This window comes from Lagopus muta, chromosome 1, assembly GCF_023343835.1.
Source record: "Lagopus muta isolate bLagMut1 chromosome 1, bLagMut1 primary, whole genome shotgun sequence".
In the NCBI taxonomy this organism is placed as follows: Eukaryota; Metazoa; Chordata; class Aves; order Galliformes; family Phasianidae; genus Lagopus; species Lagopus muta.
Genome location: NC_064433.1, coordinates 72,722,291 through 72,742,677, shown reverse-complemented (window position 1 = coordinate 72,742,677; position 20,387 = coordinate 72,722,291).

Sequence of the window (20,387 nt, the reverse complement as noted above, 5' to 3'; positions counted from 1 at the left end):
GCAGCCCAATCTACTTGCTGGTTGTTCTGAGCTGTGTTTTGTGGCACAGCTTTTGGGTATGTGGGCATCTACATGACATGCTTTCATAGTACTGTTCTCTATCAGGGTTACAATATCTTTGCACAATTCAATGACCCTGATGAGATGCCCTTTGCACTGTCAGTTGTTCTATTTCCATTGCTGTAACCACTTCCCACAGTAGGGCATTTGCCACCATCCATGAATCAGTATAAAGATGGAGCCCTGGCCAATTACTTTATTCAGCAATATCTAAAAGCCAGCTGAATGCCCTTCTGCAAATTGGCTTGATTCAACTTCTCGTACAACAAGTTATAGAAAGTGCTGAAGCAGGTTTCCTACAGCAGCCTTCCATCTCCAATGCTTTCCCACAGTACAATAATCTTGGGTTGTTACAATAAATATATATGTATAATATATGTACAGACTGCAAGAAGAATTCCTTGAGAACAGCCCTGCAGAAAATGACTTGATGAAATAGCTCCTGTTGGATGAAAAACTTCATCAAAACTAGCAGTGTGCACTTGCAGCCTGGAAAGCTAATGATATACTGGGCTGCATCAGAAGAAGGGTAACCAACTGAGCAAGGGAGGTAATAGAACCCCTCTATTCTGTCCTTGGGAGGTCTCACCTGGAGCACTGAGTCCAGGAAAGATGTCCTCTAGAGGAAGACCACAAAGATTAAGAGAGGTCATCAATAAAGATATTGAACAGGACAGGCTCCAATACCAATTCCTGAGGAGCACTAGAAAGCAGCTTGGCAATCAGCTCTACCATCTCCATCAGCACCCTCATCTGGATCGCATCTGACCCCATGGACTTGCAACAGTCCAGGTGGAGTAACAGACCTCTGTTTCCACCTGAACCATGGGAGCAGACTTCCAGGTTACAGCTGGAAGTACCCTGAGTCAGTGTGACTTTTAAAGATATACGTAAAGAAGGCATTGAGAACCTCAGCCTCTTCCTTATCCCCTCTAGTCAAGTTTCATGGGAGAAGCATGGAGAAGCTTGGAGAAGTTCCTTAGCCCTTTCTTTTACCATTAATATGTTTGTAAAAATTTTTTTGTTCTCTTTTAACCCAGCAGTCATGTTGAGTTCAGGCTGGGCTGTTGCCATTCTAATTTTCTCCCTGCACATCCTAACACCTTCTAATTTTCTCCTTGAGTTGCTGGTCCCTTTTCCCCAGGAGGTAGATTCTCTTTTTCGCCTGAGCCATTTTGTGGTCATTCTGTCCAAGACAGCTCCTGACCTTCAAATCTTCCTTCTGTCCTTCTCTGTTCGTGAAAAGCAGGTTTAGTAGAGAAAATTCCCTGGTAGACTCTCTTACCAGTTGCATCACAGAGAGATCTTCCACACACTACAAATATCCTAGACTGCTTCTTCTGTGCTGTGTTGTATTTCCAGCATATATCAGGGAAGTTGAAGTCCCCCATGAGAACAAGGGCTGGCAACTGCATAATTTCTGCCAGCTGTTTGTAAAACCTCTCATCTGTCTCTTTATCCTGGTTAGACAGTCTGTAACAGACCCCCACCAGAATGTCTACCTTGTTGGTCCTCCCCTTGGATCCTTACCAATAGAGATTCAAGTTTGCCATTCCCAGTCCTAAACTCAACTACATCAAAACACTCTAAATAGAGAGCCACACCATCACTTCTCCTTCCTTACCTATCCCTTCTGAAGATCTTGTAGCCATTCCTTTTAGCACGCCAGTTGTAGGAGCAATCCCACCATGTTTCTGTAATGGCAACTAAATCACAGTTTGCATGCTGCACAATGGCTTCCAGCTCCTGCTGTTTATATTATTCCCATGCATTGGTGTAGATACACTTCAACTGAGCTCCTTGCCTCATCCCCAATGCTGTCATCATTCCCCTAGGCTCATCTCTAGTGGGCCTGGTTTTATCCCCTTTATACATTGTTTAAAGTCCCCTCAAAAAGCCCTGCCAGCTCCTGGACTAGGATTCATTTCCTCCTGACCACCTGAGACTGGTCAGACCCATCAGCAAATATCAGGCCAGGCAACAAGTAAACCACCCCATGGTCAAAAACAATAAAATTCTTGCAATTGTACTAGCCTCTCAGCCATGAATTTATGAGATGGGTTTTCCCTCTCCTCTCAGTATCCTTCCCTGCCACTAGAGGAAAATACAACTTGTACACCTGCTCCATCCATTCACCGCCCCAGTTCCGTGAAGTCCTTTTTGATAGTCCTTGAATTTTTTTCAGCAACTTCATTGCTGCTGACCTGAATTATCAATAAAGGATAATAATCAGAGGGGAGAATCAGACTGGGAAGTTTCCTAGAAACATCCCTGACCTGGGTCCAAGGGAGGCAGCACACCTCCCTATGGATAAGGATGGGCCAACATATAGGGCCTTCCATTGTTCTTAGAAGGGAGTTGTCTATGACAATCACCTTTCTTTCTTTCTTTCTTAGTGGAGGCAGTCTTAATGTGTGGAGTTGAACACTGCACCCCAGAGAGCCTAGTTTGTGAACATCTCACTGCATCCTCCTCACTCACCTCTCCTACAAGTTCCAGAACCTCAAACCTATTATGAAAGGGGACCTGGGGAACTAAGGTAGGTTGGGATGGGGGTTGCCTGTGACACCAAGCTGGGCCTTGTTTCCACTTCTCCTCTTAAAACCCTTACTTCTGCTCAATGATGTCAGAGCAGGGGGCCCACCACTGTTTGGGGGATATCACCCTGGCATGTTCCTCACAATTTCAGCAGTTACTCCACCAATTTATCTCCTGCTTGCACTCTTTCATGCTCAATCTCTCCACCTTCTCCTTGAGCTGTGCCACCATACTGAGCAAATCACCCACCTGCTCACACATCATACAAAGGAAATCCCTGCTGCCATTCACCAGCAGCAACAGGCTCAAGCACTCCTCACAGCCAGAGACTTGAACCACAGCATTTTTAGGTGGACATGCTGTCTGAGTTGTCACATTCTTTCCTGCCAGAGCTTCCTACCTAACAGAGACCATGGCATCTGTTGTCAGGGAGGCAGCCGATAGGTGAGCTGGTCTTCTGAGTGAACAGAGATACTCTGCCCTCCTTGCCCAGCCTGTGCAAACTGCCCACACAAACTACCACACCATACCTTTTTCCACACACCATGCTGTGTTTCCCCATCCCGTTTACGCCACTCCTGGGTTGCTGCGCTCCCTAGTGGAAAGGTTTTATACACGCAACGGGTGACCCGGCCTCTGCTCCTGGCTCCACCCTCAAAACGTCGGAGCACTACTATCATGCAGAAGGCAATGGCGCCTAGCTGCTGCTCTCTAACAGGGCAACCCCTCAGTCAGCCGAGGCAGCTGCTTCGGCATAGAATGCCTGCTCCAGAACCGAGTATCTCACCAAAAAGTTACTCTGCACTTGAGCAGATGCATTCCAAGCTTATTCAGCTTGGAGACAAGTAGGCTCTGGGGAGACCTCATAGCAGACTTCCAGTACTGTACTCCAGTAAATGGAGCTTATAGGCAAAAGGAAAAACAACTTTTTGCATTGGTAGAAAGCAACAGGACAAGGGGTGAATGATCTTCAAATGCCAGTGTCAGTTGCGAGGAGGAATTTTTTCTCTGAAAGTGCAATAGGCACTGGAACAGGCTGCCCAGAAAAGTTCTGGTAACCCATTCCTAGAGGTGTTAAGGCCAGGTTGGATGGGGCCCTGGGCTTGGGGTTGTAACTAGATAATCTTTGAGGTCCCTTCCAATCAAAGCCATTCTGCAGTGTGTGAACAAGAACATATGTTGTTCTACAGGTCCTCATGACAACAACAGCTCTGAACCTAGCCCTTGAAAAATATTCCTGAGTGTAAAACACAGGATAGGCTTCACTTTATTTGTATTTTTAACACTCTTGTATTTTGTTGCCTTCAGCAACCACTGTACAATAGAAAGACAATTAACCCAGTCTTTGGCTTTGAGAAAGAAAGGCACCTAAGGTATGTTCAGTCATACACAAGCAGACCCCAGCTCTGTGGCCTGATTTGCACTACCTCCTTGCCAGCTCTTGAACTGCATGCTCAAACACAAATAAATACCCTAAGGTATACAAATAGTGAATTGGTCAGAAGTTTCAAGATTTTCTGCAGGGGCTGTTTTACTTGGGCTGACTCAAGCAAAGCAGTGGGCCACAAGAAAAGCTCTTGCAAGCGTGCAGCCAGGCAGAGGTCTAGGGAGAATTTCTCCAACACTCCAGCCTTTCTCTAGCTTAAGACATACATAGAAGATTGGGACCATCGCAGATAATCTCTTTGATTGAGGCCACGCCAGATACAACTTCACAGCCCACATATAAAGGTGCTTTAAAAAAATAAAGTCCCTATGTTACTCTGTCCCAGGAAAACTAGCAGAAGTGCATGACAGTAGGTGTGACAATAGGTTGGATGTGTCTAAGAGCTTCCCCTACCTGCCTGCCAAGGTCTTCTGAACTTTGGAATCTTGACCATTTAGGTATCTCTCCTGCATTTATGTGCAGTGATCAAAAAACTGGAGTAAAGACTTACTTACCAACATATTTTTCTCCTCTGTGTATGAGGTCCAGCCTTTAATTACACCATTACATGGTAATTTTTGATCACTACAATACAACATAAAAAAAGTGAACTTAGTGAGATCTGTTACTTTTTAATTGAGCAGCAATTCTACAAAGATTTTCTGTGAGTGACAGATTAATTCAAAAAATAGTTTTATTTTGTAGGTATAGTGCTCATACTGGTTTCATTACAACTTGTGACAGAGATAAGGCAATCTTCCTCCTCTCCTCCAGATCTCTGGAGCTTATAAGCTGCAGAGTTCAACTTACCTCCTGCTGAACTCATCTAGGGTGCAGAGTAGGTGGTGGGAAACTTGTGCAGCAGAAACATCAAAGCAGCTGTCTGCTGCATCATATCCCTGTGCTAGCTTGCCACCTGCCCAGTAAAACTTCATAACTGGAACAAGAGAGGCAGTGTGGATGATACAAAGGAGGCTGGTCCACCCCATGAGGCATCAGCTCAAAGCATACTATACCCTCAGGTACACTAATTCTGCCTTCTTCTGATAGGAAGGATGATTTTTAGTCTTTTTCCAGTTGTGAACATCACCTACAGATACGTGTTGATGCAGAGCAGATACATCATCCACAGATACAGGTGAGTGCAGAGCCTGCACTTACTCTTTATAATTAGCCCACTGATGCCCCAGGTACCTGTTGGTAAAGTATATTGGAAAACATTATTATATGCTTTCATCTTTTCTTCAGCGTGTAAAGGAAGCACATCTATCTGCTTTGCCACCTCCTGGGCACTCCACCTCGCCACAGCTCAGGAGCCTGCATGCTCCCAGCTCTGACGCAGCATTAAACTGCCTTTGTATGGCAGGCACCTCACTCAATTTGGCCAACTCTTCCTGTTTCAGCAAAGTAAACATTTCATCTCTGAAAGTCGTGAAACCTCACTCCAGTTTGGTGGGGGAATTTAGGAGCATATTTTAAGCTCTCAGATGCCTCACCTCTGGGCATAAATTTGTAGCCAAGCATATTTAGGATTGCTATTAGAGAAACAACCAGGCAATAGTGGGAAAACAAGCAAACTGAAGACTCTGAAAGTCTTTTTAAATGCATTAAGCTAGGTGGAATCAGGTGGGAAACACATTAGGTATATTAGGTCTATATCTGAGTAGCACAGTCAGATTAGTTATCTCAATTTACAAAAACAAAAAACAAAAAAAACCCAGCTAAAATGATGGAAAAGTCTAGTATAAATTTTCTACAGAAAACTGAGAACATTTGTGATTATTTTTAAATGAAAGAGGCAACCCCAAAGAGAGAGAAGTACAGCTATGTTTATAATGGTAGTACATTTTTCCATGTAAAGGATCATATACATACTACTTAACCGAAAGTCCACTGGTGTAACCATGACATGAGCATTATACTACAAAGTATTCATTTTGTATGAGAGTTTACATAGTAATGTACAGTGTATCAGCCTAGATGCTTGGGAATGGAGCTAGAAAACAAAACAATACAAAGTAGTGGACCACCTTCTTAGGGGAAAAAAATAAAAGAAAATAATAATAATTAAAAAAAAAAAAAAAATCAAGCTACTGCCATTTACCAGTTCAGTCTCAACTCTACTGATATAATAATATATGCACAGAAAGCCAGAGTAAGTGCCAAATACAGAGCTTTAACTCATTGCCTAGAGTGCTCAGCAACATAGGCACAATGTTACATTTACACACACACCCATTTAATCAAACATGACATTACTGGATAAAAAAAACTAAATAAAACAAAGTAACGTCTGAGATTTAACCCAAAGTTTAAAGTGGGCACGTTCAACATACAGCCCAGTGCTGCCCTGGACAGCTAGTAGCGCAGCCCCACAGGATTGCAAAATTTTAGTATCATAATGTATTTGATTAGTGTTTCTGCCAATACCAAGAGTTCCTCTGAAGTATGAATGCTTTATATATTTACTTTTATAAAAAAAAGTACCACCTCCTGAAAGTACAAGGACAGGCAATCCAAAGCATCAGAAGCCAAGCACATGGGGCAGGAGGCTGGTGTGAGTGAATGGGGATCTCTGAGATCTTAGGTGCAAAAAGAAAGTTCTGGCAGCAAGGGCAGGCAACATGCAAAGACTACAGAGATGGTCTTCACCTTTCTAGGGAAAAAAGTCATGTGGCCAAAGCGCAGTTAGAATTGAAGCTGGCCAATATAATGGAGAACAATAAAGATGGGTTTTTTTGTTGTTGTTTTGTTTTGTTTTTTAAATATGCTAACAAAAGGAGGGCCAGAGAGGACATTGGTTCATTACTTGATGAGAATGGTCACCTTACAAACAAGGGTATAGACTAAGGAAAAACTTCCAAGACGTTCTTTGCCTCTGTCTTCAACACTGATGATAGGTTCTAGCTCCCCAAGTGCCCCAAGTCAGAAGACTATGACTGCAATAACAGCCAACTCCCAGACAGCCCTGAGCAGGATTTGCTGCTACACCTGGATAAATACAAGTTCACAGAGCCTGATGGGATTCATTCCTGGGTACTCAATGGCTGATGTCATCACAAGAACTCCCTTAGTTATTTTTCAATAGTCTTGGGAATGTGGAGAGGTCCCAGTTGACTGGAAGCTGCCAACACTGTTCCAATTTCAGGAAAGGCAAGAAAGAAAACTTGAGAATTACAGGCCTGTCAGAGAAAAGTGTTCTAGAGCTATTGAAGAACAGCGTAGTCACTGAATCACAGAATCACAAGGTTGGAAAGGACCCACAAGATCATCTAGTCTAACCATGCTTCCATTACCACTGCTACCACAGGCTACTAAACCATATCTTGTAGCTCCTCATCCAGATGCCTCTTGAACACTGCCAGAGACAGCAACTCCACCACCTCCCTGGGCAGCCATTCCAGTGCCTGACCATTCTGAAAGAAGTTTTTCCTTATGTCTAATTTAAATCTCCTCTGATACAACTTCCCACCCTCAGGCAGATCGACACCCCCTCCCAGCTTGATGTCATCTGTAAACTTACTGAGGGTACACTCAATCCCTTCATCTGGGTCATCAATAAAGATATTAAACAAGATGGGTCCCAGTACTGACCCATAGGGGACACCACTTGTAACAGGTCACCAGCTGATCTTAACTCCATTAACTACTAACTGCTGAATGCCAGTTCCTTACCTGTCTAGACCACAGGCAGCCAGTTTCCGGAGGAGAATACTGTGAGAGACCACGTCAAAGGCTTTGTTGAAGTCTAGGTCATCAACAGCCTTTCCCTCATTTACCAGTCTGGTCATCCAGTTGTAGAAGGAGATGAGGTTGAAAAAGAATGACCTGCCTTTCATGAACCCATGCTGACTGGGCCTGTACCCCTAGATGCCACACACATTGTTGCTTAGTGAGATCTGGGGAAGCAGGGTAGGCAGGCAGGGGGGACTCTCATGACGCCAAGTCAGGACTCTCATCCAACCCTTCTCATCTTTCAGGTCCATCTGACTGTCCAACCAATCGATCAAAGCCAACACAGGTTCATGAGAGGAAGGTCCTGTTTAACTAAGTTTCCTTTTATGACAGCTCTTCAAGAAGGAAGTCTTAAAGGTGCAGGAGCTGGCTGTCCCCCTGAGCTGCAAAATGAATCAAGGGGAAAGAAGACCAGTGTGGACGAACAGGAACTATTCTTGAGGCTCCAGGAGAAAAAGAGAATCTACCTCCTGTGGAAGAAGGGACGGCAACTCAGAAAGAGCACAGAGAAGTTGTTAAGATGTGTAGAGAGAAAATTCAGAATGGCAAAAGTCCAGCTTGAACTCAACCTGGCTGCTGGGGTTAAAAGCAACAAGAAACCCTTTTACAAATACATCAACAGTAAGAGGAGGACTCAGGAGAACCTTCATTCTTTACTGGATGAGGCTGGGAGTATGATCACTGAGGATAAGGAAAAAGCAGAGGTTCTGAATGCCTTCTCTACCTCTGTTTTTAAAGGTCAGATTAGTTATCCTCAGGGTACTTCACTCTCTGACCAAGTAGTCTCAACTGGAGTGCGGACAGAACTCCCTGTGATTAGGGAGGACGCAGTCAAAGACTTACTACTCCAGCTGGACTGTCACAAGTCCACGGGGCCAGATGGGCTTCACTTGAAAGTGCTGAGGGAACTGGTGGAGGGGATAGCCGAGTTGCTTACCACTATCTATCAGCGCTCCTTGTTGACTGGTGAGGTCCCAGAAGACTGGAGGCTTGCCAATGTGACTCCCATCTATAAGAAGGGTTGTAAGGAGGATCTGGGAAACGACAAGCCTTTAGCCTGACGTTGTTGCCAGGGAAGGTTATGGAGCGGATTGTCTCAAGGGAGGTCACGCGACATGTGCGGGACAACCAGGGGATCAGGCCTAGCCAGCATGGGTTCACAAAGGGCAGGTCCTGTTTGACCAACCTGATCTCCTTCTATGATCTAGTGACCTGTCTGGTAGACAAGGGAAAGGCTGTTGATGTAGTCTACCTAGATTTCAGCAAGGTCTTTGACACTGTCTCCCACAGCATTCTCCTGCAGAAGCTGACATCCCGTGGCTTGGACAGGTACGCTCTTGGCTGGATAAGGAACTGGCTGGAAGGCCGGGCCCAGAGAGTGGTGGTGAATGGAGCTAAATCCAGCTGGCGACCTGTCACAAGTGGCGTTCCCCAGGGGTCCTGAACCAGGCATTGATGCATTAATTTCACAAAAGCAAGATTAAATGTCCCCCTAGTTTCATGTCTTTGTTGCCCTTTTAGAAAATATTTTAGTTTAAAAAAAGAATTTTAGCTACTTGTGTACATTAACTATATTTTATATGTGGCCCAAGACAATTCCTCTTCTCTCAGGGTGGCCCAGTCAAGCCAGAAGGCTGGACAACCTTGGTTTAAAGTTTAAAACAACCCTCCCTACACTTGGAATAAACATTCTAATTTTCTTTCAAGGCCTGGAGTTGCCTAACATAGCACTTTGTAGAGAAGTAGAACTGAGTTTTGCATACCTTCTCTCTCCAAATAGCAAAGATGCAAGCATCTGCATGCTGGAAAATCCAATTATCCAGAACCTGAGATGAGCAGAACTAGAAAGTTTCACAGTCACAAAAACATCCTTGTTGTCCTCCTTGCCTGCAGAGATATCCATTGAATATTAAGAGTTCTGTAGTTTCCATGCAGTATTTTTATTTTCATCGCTCTATATGACAAGAATTCCAGCATCCCTTAACTGATATGCTTTGACTTACTGTGTTGAACTTATCTCATGTTTATTTTAATTTTTTTTTTCAGCATTCAGCAGCATCTTCCAATGGTGCAAGAGTGCTGCTTCCAGACTCTCCTGCCAAATGAGGTACTCAGAGGGAAGACTGCACTACATCATGGGCATTTTGCTGGACCATATAGCCATTGAAGTTCATTCTCACTTTTCATGTAGTTGCTCCTTTTCCTCATCACTTGCAGGCTGGCAGATTTTGCAGATTAGATGGACTCCTAATTCAAAGATTTCTCTCTTCTCTACAGTAGCTCTTTTCCTGGATAGCCATATTAAATTGAGGATTATTCATAGCCTCATGCGGTCATTTTCAATTACTTCTTGAAGTCATAGCTAAGGCAGCAAAAGCTTTTTCAAGATGGTTTTTGGTGTAAGAACTTAAACAACATACTGCTAGCCTGCCCACCTCTCATCACTGGGTCATTTCAAACAATGATTAAGTGACAAAAGCATCTGAAAGCAACAAGCAATTCTGTGTGTGTTCCATTTGACCACTCAGTTTGATGCCTACCCTGTTGAAAGTGCCCCTTGAAAAATGGAGTAAGGAGGACAGTCTGCTAACACACACTGCATCTCTGGTTACTTGGCCAGGTAGTCTTTCATCTAGTGATGCATCCACCCTTCCAGCTGGTACTCCTTCCCATAAGGACTTCCAGCCCTCTGCAATGCAGGATGACTGTAACACTCTTATCCCACATGTGGAATTTCTATCCAAAAATGCAGTATGGAAACAACTGGTGGACTGAAGGGGAAAGCAGAGATGTATCATGAGATACATCCAAGGTAACAGAACAGCAATAGACAGCAAGAGGTCTGAAGTCTGGGTTTTGTCAGGTATATTTGATTAATTTTTGGATGGATTACACCATTAGTGGGTGAAGGAAATACAAAAGATATGTGTTTAGATTTCAGTAAACTATTTGATGGCGTGTTCCATGAAACTATTAGAGGATAAATTAGTTCAAATTAGCTTGAAAAAAGAATTACTAACACATGGGCTGCAAACTGGCTAGAAAATGTCCTGTGAAGTAACAGAACTGCTTCTGTAAAGATCTTTTTAATACAAGGGAAAGTATAGTCATCTACAAGAAAAAAAAACTGACTCACGTAGCTGGTGATGAAGGTCTCTGGCTGTAGAGCACTTCTTCCTAGAAAAGGACATTCTCGCAGAAGATATTCTCCTTTCAGAAGCTAACCCTTAAATGAGCCCAGAGGGTGGGTGGAGAGGGTAGACCCTGGGTCCACCCCTTCTGGTCATGTAGGAAGCACAGGTAAATTGTTTGCACCCGTGTTTCCTGGGTCAAGCTTGCCCCTTCACTGGGTGCTCATTCATTCAGGCTGTGACCTAAAAGTTCCCTTACAATGACGAAGACCCAACTTCTAAGATCAATGGGGTAGTAGAATTTCCTGTTAGTTAGTGGGAGCTAACTATTCAGGCAAAGTCCTTGATCTCTCCCTCTCTTCTCTAATACCCTCTTCCCATGTATTTGCTTAAGGCTTTTCTTTGGAGTCCTGAAAAACCTTTTGAGCTATGGCAGAATCAGTGGGAACAAATGGGTTGTGAACCGTTTCAAGTTCATGACTTCATTTCAATGGCTTGTGATTTCCTTAGTGATGCCAGCTATTCCTCCCAATCCTATGCTATTTTAGAGCAATTTTCCTGCCTGCTTACAAAGTACCATCCCTCTTAATAAGGCTCTGTAGGCTGTGAGACTTCTTCAGTGCAAAATGTTTTCGCAACAGTCACTTTGTAAGCACTTCCCTCAACACACTTTGTTTTCCTTAAGTCTTTAGATAAGAGCATTTTATGATGTTCGGGTGGTCTCTGATACTGTGTTCCTTCACCTAATCTCCTTAGCTCACTCAGATTACTGCCAGATTTCTTAATTCTCTCTCATGCCTACTGAGCTGATGCAGTATCTCTGGGCTAGTACCATGCTGCAGCCTGTCAAACTGTGATGGAAGATGGCCCTGAGTCTTTCCTCGACTTAAACTGCAGCTGTCATTTTCCATCAGTGCCCACTGATGTAGCTTAGCTCCTGTTGGCACAGTACCCTGTACAGAGTTTTTTTTTTTAACTGTGTTTTTTGCTGAAGGTCTCCACTTTTCACAGAACTTACACTTTTAACTCCACTCATTTCCTTCCCCTCCTCCCCCTCCCAAAGAAAAAAACAAAACAAAACAAAACAACAACCTACAAACATTGAGTTTTCTTTTGCTCCTCTAACTTTTCTCCTGTGGTTCTGTTCTCTCTTCACTTAAGGTTCCAGGAAATCATCTACACTCACATACATTGCCATACACATTGCTTTCACCTCAACAGCCTCCTATATTAAGCCTTTATTATTAGGAGGAGAAAACAAAAAGATTCAGAAGAATTTTTTCCTAAGTTATGAGCGTCAGATGGCAAATATTTTCAGTAAGATACAGCTAGCAGCAACTTCTCCTAGCATTAGATTGTACTCTTAGGATGACACTTCATCAACACTGGCTTGGGAGCACTGTGCCAAGTAGGGTTGGTACCACATCCCAGGCTCCCATTAGAGTACTGGACACACGTATGGCATTATAATGAGATGCAGCAGGTGGATCTAAACTGGGGCAGGGGGTCCAGAGAAGAAATTAGATGTTACCATTCAGCATGCTGAGCAGAAATCACAGGACACCAGATACATCATCACTGAAAAGTCTCTGTAGGAGTAGAGGATGAGAAGAACAGCATGGGAGGGTCTGATGAGTGATGAAGCTCTGCTATGCTTTATTAATTTATTGCATTTTGCCTGTATAAGAAGTGGAAGAGAAAGTGCACATTTGTTGGAAAGTGCCCACAATGGACTTGCCATGTCCCATATTCCACCAACTTCTTTACCCTTCTTTTCCTCACCCCTTTCATTCACATCTCTTCATCTCACTGACAAAATAAAAACAGCAGAAAAACTCTTCCAGAGCAGAAGCTGTCTCACTGGCTCTGTATTTGTCTAAGAGCTACCTTAGTCACAGTGTTGCATTTCTTTTTCAGTATACTGCAAGATAAATGTTTCTCAAGTCTAACTATTTTCCAGAAGGCCGTAATGCACATAGATCTATATAAAGAGAGTGACATGCCTTGGCAGGCTGACATCCACCCAAGGCTGGCTTCACTGTCTAAAGCTGTTAAAATCAAGTAATATGTTCCCTCTGGTCTTCTGTCTGCCGTAAGCACTTCATACAACAGGTAAATGCAGTGGAAGCCTTAACATATTTCTCCTTGCATCTCTCATGTTACTGGGAAGATGGAGTGCAAGTCTTCCTTAACAGAATATAGAGCATAACCCAGGTCTTCTTGCTGGCACACGGGCATGAGGACCCACACATCAGACTCACAGAAGTGCCCATTGTCTAAACTGCTGCACAAACACAAATCCGGGCAATAATCTTTTCCCCAGCAACCTTGAAATATCACAGACGAGGCAGATAAAGCAGAGCGGGACAACAGTGGGACATAGTCAAGCCAGTTCACACCAAAGACTGGTATGCTGTCTACAGTTATGATTTGCTTTCTTTTATTTTTTTTTGCCCCCTTTTGCTCTCCCAGCATCAGGCCTAAGTTTGGTGTTTCTCCCTGTTCTCAGTATGCTAACTCCAAAGCCCACATATGCAGTGTCCCAAGCAGTTGTGACACAGGACTGTTTTCATGAGGCTGAGCAGAGTTGGACGTAACCCTGCTACCCTCCTCTGTCCATCTATCTGAATGTTACTCCCCCCATTGTGAGCCCATGCTGCTCTTCCCTTCACACACAAATGTCTGTGTTGGCAAAGCCCGTTGGCAAATGGGACAAAGGGTGGCCAGTTCTGTACATTCTGGCCTTCCTCCTCCCTCCTCAGAAAAACATTCTGCACTTTGTTCAGGGTGGGCTGGCCTGGATATTACATGTGGTGTCCCCTTTCTGGGCACCAGGATCCTTGTGTTCATTTGTACAAGAATGGACAGTGAATGGACAGTTAAATGGGTCAGTTGCTAACATTTTGCTGTTTGTATCTTTTTTTCCCATGTGTGGAAGAATTACTTAAAGAATAAGGGGAGGGAGGGGGGGGGGGAGGACACTCAAGGAAAAAGGTGAAGAAAAACAAACAAACATACAAAAAAAAAAAACATCAAAAAAAACAAATAACACTGATGTCCTCAGGGTCCACAGGCAAAAGCCAAAGCCCACTGACTGCAAGGAAGCATCTATTTGATGTAAGAACAAGTGTATGTGATTTTTCTCCACATATGCTCCTGTTACTGCCCTACTGAGGACACAATGGCAATCAGTGTGCCTGGGTGCATTCACTGTCCTATGTTTGCCAAAAAGCTGACAAACTTTACTGAATCAAACCTCCTAATATGCTTGAGATGGACATATCTAGAGATAGCTATATCTGCTTTCTCTGCAGAGAGAGAAGGAAGTTCCATAATAAGCACTGAGTTGAAACCACCTGGGAACTCCTGATCCATTCTTGAGCTCTGACCATAAGAAACAAAGCTCTCATTAGAAGGGAACATTCAAGTTACATGGCAGATAGAAACACAAGCATTGGGCTGAGAGATAGTATTTCTCTTTCTGTCACATGAAAGATTAGTTTATTGTAGAACATCCTCTCTCAAGCCTACAGGGAGAAGCTTGGAGGCTCACAGGTAAAACATGTTGAGTTATGTCTTCCTTTGCTTCAAATGAGTACAAGGATTTTTATTGTCTGCAATGCTAGCAACATTGCATTGTCCAAAAGACCTTGTTCACTTATCAACTTTCTTAAAAATTTTTTGTTCACAAGCCTGCTTGTGTGCAAACACAGAAAAAAAAATCAACTTTAACTAGTATCACCCTGCAGCTGTTCAATGACAGGAGTCAAAAGCTGTGGATACGAACATGGGAAAATCCACCCAAAGCAGGAGGAAAACACAGTGAGCAACAGCTGCACGACAAGAATATGCTGTTTCTGTAGTGTAAGGGGAAAAAAAGTTTCAGTTACATTAAGCATCAGAAAGAAGTTGTCAGCAAACATTAGAATTGTGATTCAGTTCAGAAGATAAGTTATTTCTCCTTCTAACTTTTTCTGATGCTCTGATTCTCTTCTTTAACTTCATCTGATGCTCTTCTAGACATCCGCTCTTCTGAGGCAAATATTTCTTTTCAGGTACTGTTCTAATGCTGGAAAGGCAGTGCTACTCCAGGTTCTGTCATGAAATCCCACACATTGTTTTACTTCGTATAGCCTCTGCTTCAATTAGTAAATAGAAATTATGTTTTCCTAACCCACAGGTCACTGTGAAACACCTGTTCCAAAATGATGATTTCTACCAACGAGTCCTAAAAATAAAAATTTGAATACCCCCATCCAAAGAAAAAAAAGTTGAAAAAAAAACAACCAACCCACAAACAACAACATCAAAAACACTGTATGTCTGGACATCACCTCAGCTTCTCAGGAAAGCGGTCCCCTAGTCCACTGGGCAGAACCTACAGAACCACGTAAAACAATGAGGAGATAACAACATTGCTCTGGAACTTCCTGTTCAAAGTTGCTATGAACATATCAAGAAGAAGTGAATACCCAGGTGAGAGTTTCAGCATAAAGAAACAGTAACATAGCAGTGTTTTCTGGAGGTACAAATTTGCAGCTTCAGGGATGAGGAATGAGAAGAACTCACAACAAAGAACAGAAGCAACGGAGAAGAAAGTAGAGATGATCCAGAGGTTCTGAGGAAGGAGAGCAAAATGGAACATACACTAGTGATTTTCTTAGTTAATAAGCCAATTTAGTTACATTTGCTAGTAAAATCCACATCCTCTGCACCATATTCTGAACTATGCATGTGGGGTTATGTTAATGGACAGCAAGGACCTATCAGTTTCTCGCCTTTTTTGAATACTCATGAAACTTCAAGGCAACAGACAAAAGTTGCAGCCAGGCAGGACTGGCAGGACACAAGGAAAAGCTTATTCCTCTCTGAAATTGGTGTGCACTAGGCCAGATTGTCCAGATTGGCTGTAGGATCTTCATCTTCTCAAAACTTGGCTGGATGAAACCCTGAGAAAATCTGATGTAGCTTGGAAGATGGCCCTAGATGACTTCCAAAGGCCCCTTCCAGCCTAAGACATAAACAAGTCTACATACAAGTCTGATGTTTCCCTCAGAACTGTGTGTATTTACATTCGATTAGAGACATCAGGTCATACATACAAAGCATATAGGTTCCTGAAGACCAATTTCAGAACCAGAAAACAACACTTGAGAATGGGGGAGAGAAAAAAAAAAAAAAAAAGAACAAAAGAAGAAGAAAAAGCTTCCTAGCCAGGAACAAACCAACATGCTGTAAAAATACTGTAGAAGTGAGCTGTGGAGAGGAGACTCCTGATGAGTATGGAAAGAGGTTGCTTGTCAGAAATCACTCACCACTACCTAGCTACTGCCCAAGTGTTTTGCCACTTTTAGGAGCTGGAGGTGCTTTGGGAATCCTTCAGGAATAGAAGCAGTGAATTTCACAGAGGTCTGTGAGAACTGCTTGCCACTTCAAAAGAACAACTTTCAGTTCAGCTGCCTTCTTGTCTCAATCTCTGCCTAAGAAACCTTCCCTCCCACACCAACAGGAGTTTTGTCCTAGCTGAAACTGACACAGCAGATGTGACTTTTACCATGTCTATCAAGGCAACCTCATCAGACAAAAGCTATCTGTATGAGAGTGGTAGGGGTTTAAACCCAAAAGGATTGCAGGTAGCTCTTGAAAAATATTCACTGCCTCATTGCACAAAGACAAGGCGCTGGTCCCTGAGGTCTTTGGTCATTACTACACATGTAAAAGCCTAGCAAAGCCTCAACCTTGGCAACAGCCCCTCAGCAGTCAGGTTACCAAGGGTGGTAAGGAGCTCATGGGTGAAGAGGGTTTCACACCATCTGCAGATTCTTGTGTTGTCAAAAGCCATGAACCTCCTGGCAAGATACTGAAGACTCCAGCTGTAATTGGAGTCAGGGGTGGAGACTTTTAAAAGGTTTTATATCATTTCTAATATTGAAATATACACACATTTTCATTTGTGGCATGCTGGTGCCAAGATACTGCATTGCAGGAGTAAAATACTGAATTCAAAAAGAGAAGGCAAGGGAAAAAGCAACTAATAGAATTGCATTCAGATGGTCATTAACACTATATGCAACATAATATTTTAGCCTAACATATTCTTAAACTAAATAATTTTCCCAGATGTGGATATAATTGATGCAGATCCAAGTAGTAAAACACCTAAACTATTTGTCTGTGAGAATAACTTATAATGCAACAGTTTTACAATAGAAAATTGATAAGTAAAATTGTTTTCTTCAACAAAGGACATTTACCACTTACTTAAGCTTAAATTGCCTTCATAACATTCAGCGTATGACCATGTTAAGAAGACTAAAGTCTAGTATCTAAAGATGTAGTAGTATTTCATAGTTCCTGGAACGCAAAGGGGACATCCAAAGTACTGTATCAATGGCTGTTTAAACCAGAACAGTGGTAAAAACAGTATTTCCTTACAGATAATTTTTGGTGTTTTTATAGATGAAATAAGTCGTGTTCTGAGAGAAAACCTAGTTTCTCTTCCACTTAAAAAAAAAAAATTGACCTATTTTCACAACTCAGAAGCTCTCTCTATTTCTGAACAAAATGAGAAGCCCTACTTATCCCACTGTCTGTTAACACAATTATTCATGTGGCTTCCAAAACAAAATTTCATACTGATGTGGTCAGTCATATAATTACTTTTGAAGGAAATTCTGTGATAGCAAGATGCTTCAAAATTAGGGATCAGCTGAAGACTAGGGGGCAGAGAATCTTTTATTAAGCTCTCCTTCCAGTCTGGAAAGAAAATAAGATTATGCATTTAATCTTGAAGCCATCTTTGAACTATGAACTGATAAAAACAACCCGGAAGCATAGAAATCACACAATGGGATGCAAAAGGTTAATAACAGTAAAGTAAATTTTAAGCAAGAAAATGCAAACTTATTCAAAAGCAGACCAAGAAAAAAAGAAAAAAACGTTATGTTGTAGTTAGTACCTTTCATACTATTGTTAATGATGAAAAAGACATCAATTGTCCATACCTGTAATTCATCAGAACTATTCTTGCTCTTTGAAGTCTCACCTCCAAATCTAACATTTTCCCCACAGTACTTAACAAAAACAAAATAGAGTTTATGTAAGTTTCTGCATACCAGGGGCCTGATCCTGTACAAATGTCAAGTGCTCTGTATTTCAATTGATTTCCTGGCACGTAGGAAGTACCTGTTACATGTTCCTGCTCCCTGTAAAAGAATGACAGCCTTATAACTGAGTTCATCATAAAGCAGATCAAGTCTGCAGCATTCACTGGAAAGTGTGTGACATTCCTGCAAGGTAAGGCTGTGTCACCAGGAGAGTTAAGGAGTACAAAAATTTCCCACAGTATCCCACATAGTGAGAAAAATCATAATTCTAGACCCCTAGTTGAAGCAGACATTTCCCTTCCTCCAGGAAAAACTGAAAGATTCTGCCCCAGTTATGTGCGTACCTGTCTTACCAGAGATAAGTTCTATACAGAGTCACAGATCTGATAATTATATGGCCAGAATACATCATGGGGATTATGTATCTGATTTTCTTCTGTAATACTGGTCATGTAGTAAAGCCTGCTTCCACTCTGGTTGCTATTTATTGTAGAATACACTTTCTGGACTTTAACGCCACTTAACATTAATGATACAACCCTAAATTAAAAATAGAAGAATTAAACTTGCAGAGTTCACTCTCTTGTTAGCCTAAATGTGCTACCATATCCTTGACTTTCCTATTTTTTTCCTACTTTTCTCTCAGCTCATGTTCATGTCAGACCTGGGAACGTCCTTGGGCTAACAGCGACGAATTTACAGCATTCAAGATTAAAACATCATTTCCAGGCGTGTGATCATTCTTTGAGGTGTTTTTGTTTTTGTTTTTATTTTTGCTTTTGTTTTTTTGAATCCTTTCCAATCTCAGCTATTAACGACATTTAAAAATGGAGTTGAGAGCTGCTTGTATTCTGCACTGCACAAACACGTTTTATAATTACTACTCTGAAAAAGTTAAAATTAAGGAATAAGAAAGGATAATGAAGAAACTGCATAAAAAAGAAGGGAATTAAAAATATGTCAATCATCACTCAGAACCTATTAAAGCTGTAACTGTTTTGTCTGCATAAAACGACAATCTAAAAGCAAGTATTATTACAGGACATATTTCACCTGCTTGGCAATTATGCTGTTTGAAGGGGCAATTAATGATAAAGCTCCAACTAGACAGATCTACAGTGATTCAATTTGCACTTACAGTTGGAAATGACTCCTTGAAAATACATAGGCAACGTGCAGCAGTTCCTGCGGGATACAAATCCCTTTCCAACCTTTAATCAGAAACCAAAGGAAAGAGTGAATTATATCACTTTGTTCCCACTGAATGCACAACATGAATTTTACAATTAAGCAGATAATAATCAGATATTAAAGAAAAAGGGGGAAGAAAAAAAAAAAAGAAAATACCAAGATAGGCTGTATCCAGTGACCGCAGCTGGAATAATTTTCTTTCAAATCTAAAGCATACTTTATTATATATGGTGTTTGCTTCTGGGGCTTTCCTCAGCATGGAAAGTGGAAATACATTCATCTGTTTCTGTTTTTGGTTGTGTTTTTTTTTTTTTTTCTTCTTTTTTTTTCCTGCCTTCCAGTCGGTTTCACTTTCAGATTCTCATGTTTCACACTCCAGTCTTCAGGTTTCAAGCACTGCAAGGGAATACTTATTTCCAATAAACAAACAAAAATCTTGTGTCCACCCAGCATGCATGCACTGCTCCTACTAATCTGTGGCTCAAGAACAAAACTTGATACAATACCATCCATCCTCTGAAGCGTTTTCAAGAGGGTTTTTTTTTTTTTTTTTTTTTTTGGATTTTCCAAAGAAAACAAATAAAATAAGTGGAATTAATGACGAAATAAGGGTATATCTACAATAATAATAATAATAATGAAAGAGTCAGAGTGTTTTACAGCGCTCTTAGGGTGACATTGATAAAACGCAGTTATGTGTTACTGACTTCATGAAAACTGATCAGGAATCGGGTAATCGGTAGCCGTAACACCGAACCAATCACCTGAAGCGACGAGCTGGGGTCTGTTCGTCCCGTCCCGCGGATCTGACACACTGCTGCACCGCACCGAGAACACGCCGGCTGGGTTCACTTCGCTGACGTATACCTTTAAGTGGCCGGAGTAGCTCGGCAAAAGGAGAAAAGTTTGTGTATGGGTTTCTTGTTTGTTTGTTTGGTTTTTTTCTTTTTTTTCTTTTCTTTTCTTTTCTTTTTTTTCCTGAAGGGCGAGCGGTATTTAACATACGGCACTCGGTAATCTCTCCATGTAAAAACATCTGTTGTCTCCAAATGCGCTCGGCAGCACACGTGGACGCGGGGACAAGGCTAAGCGGCGGCGTCGCGTATACCGCAGCCAGCGGCGCCGGTTGGGCATCGCCCCGGCCCACTGGGGCTCCCCGCCATCGCCCCGGCTTCCTGCAGTGCGGTCTCATTTCAGTGG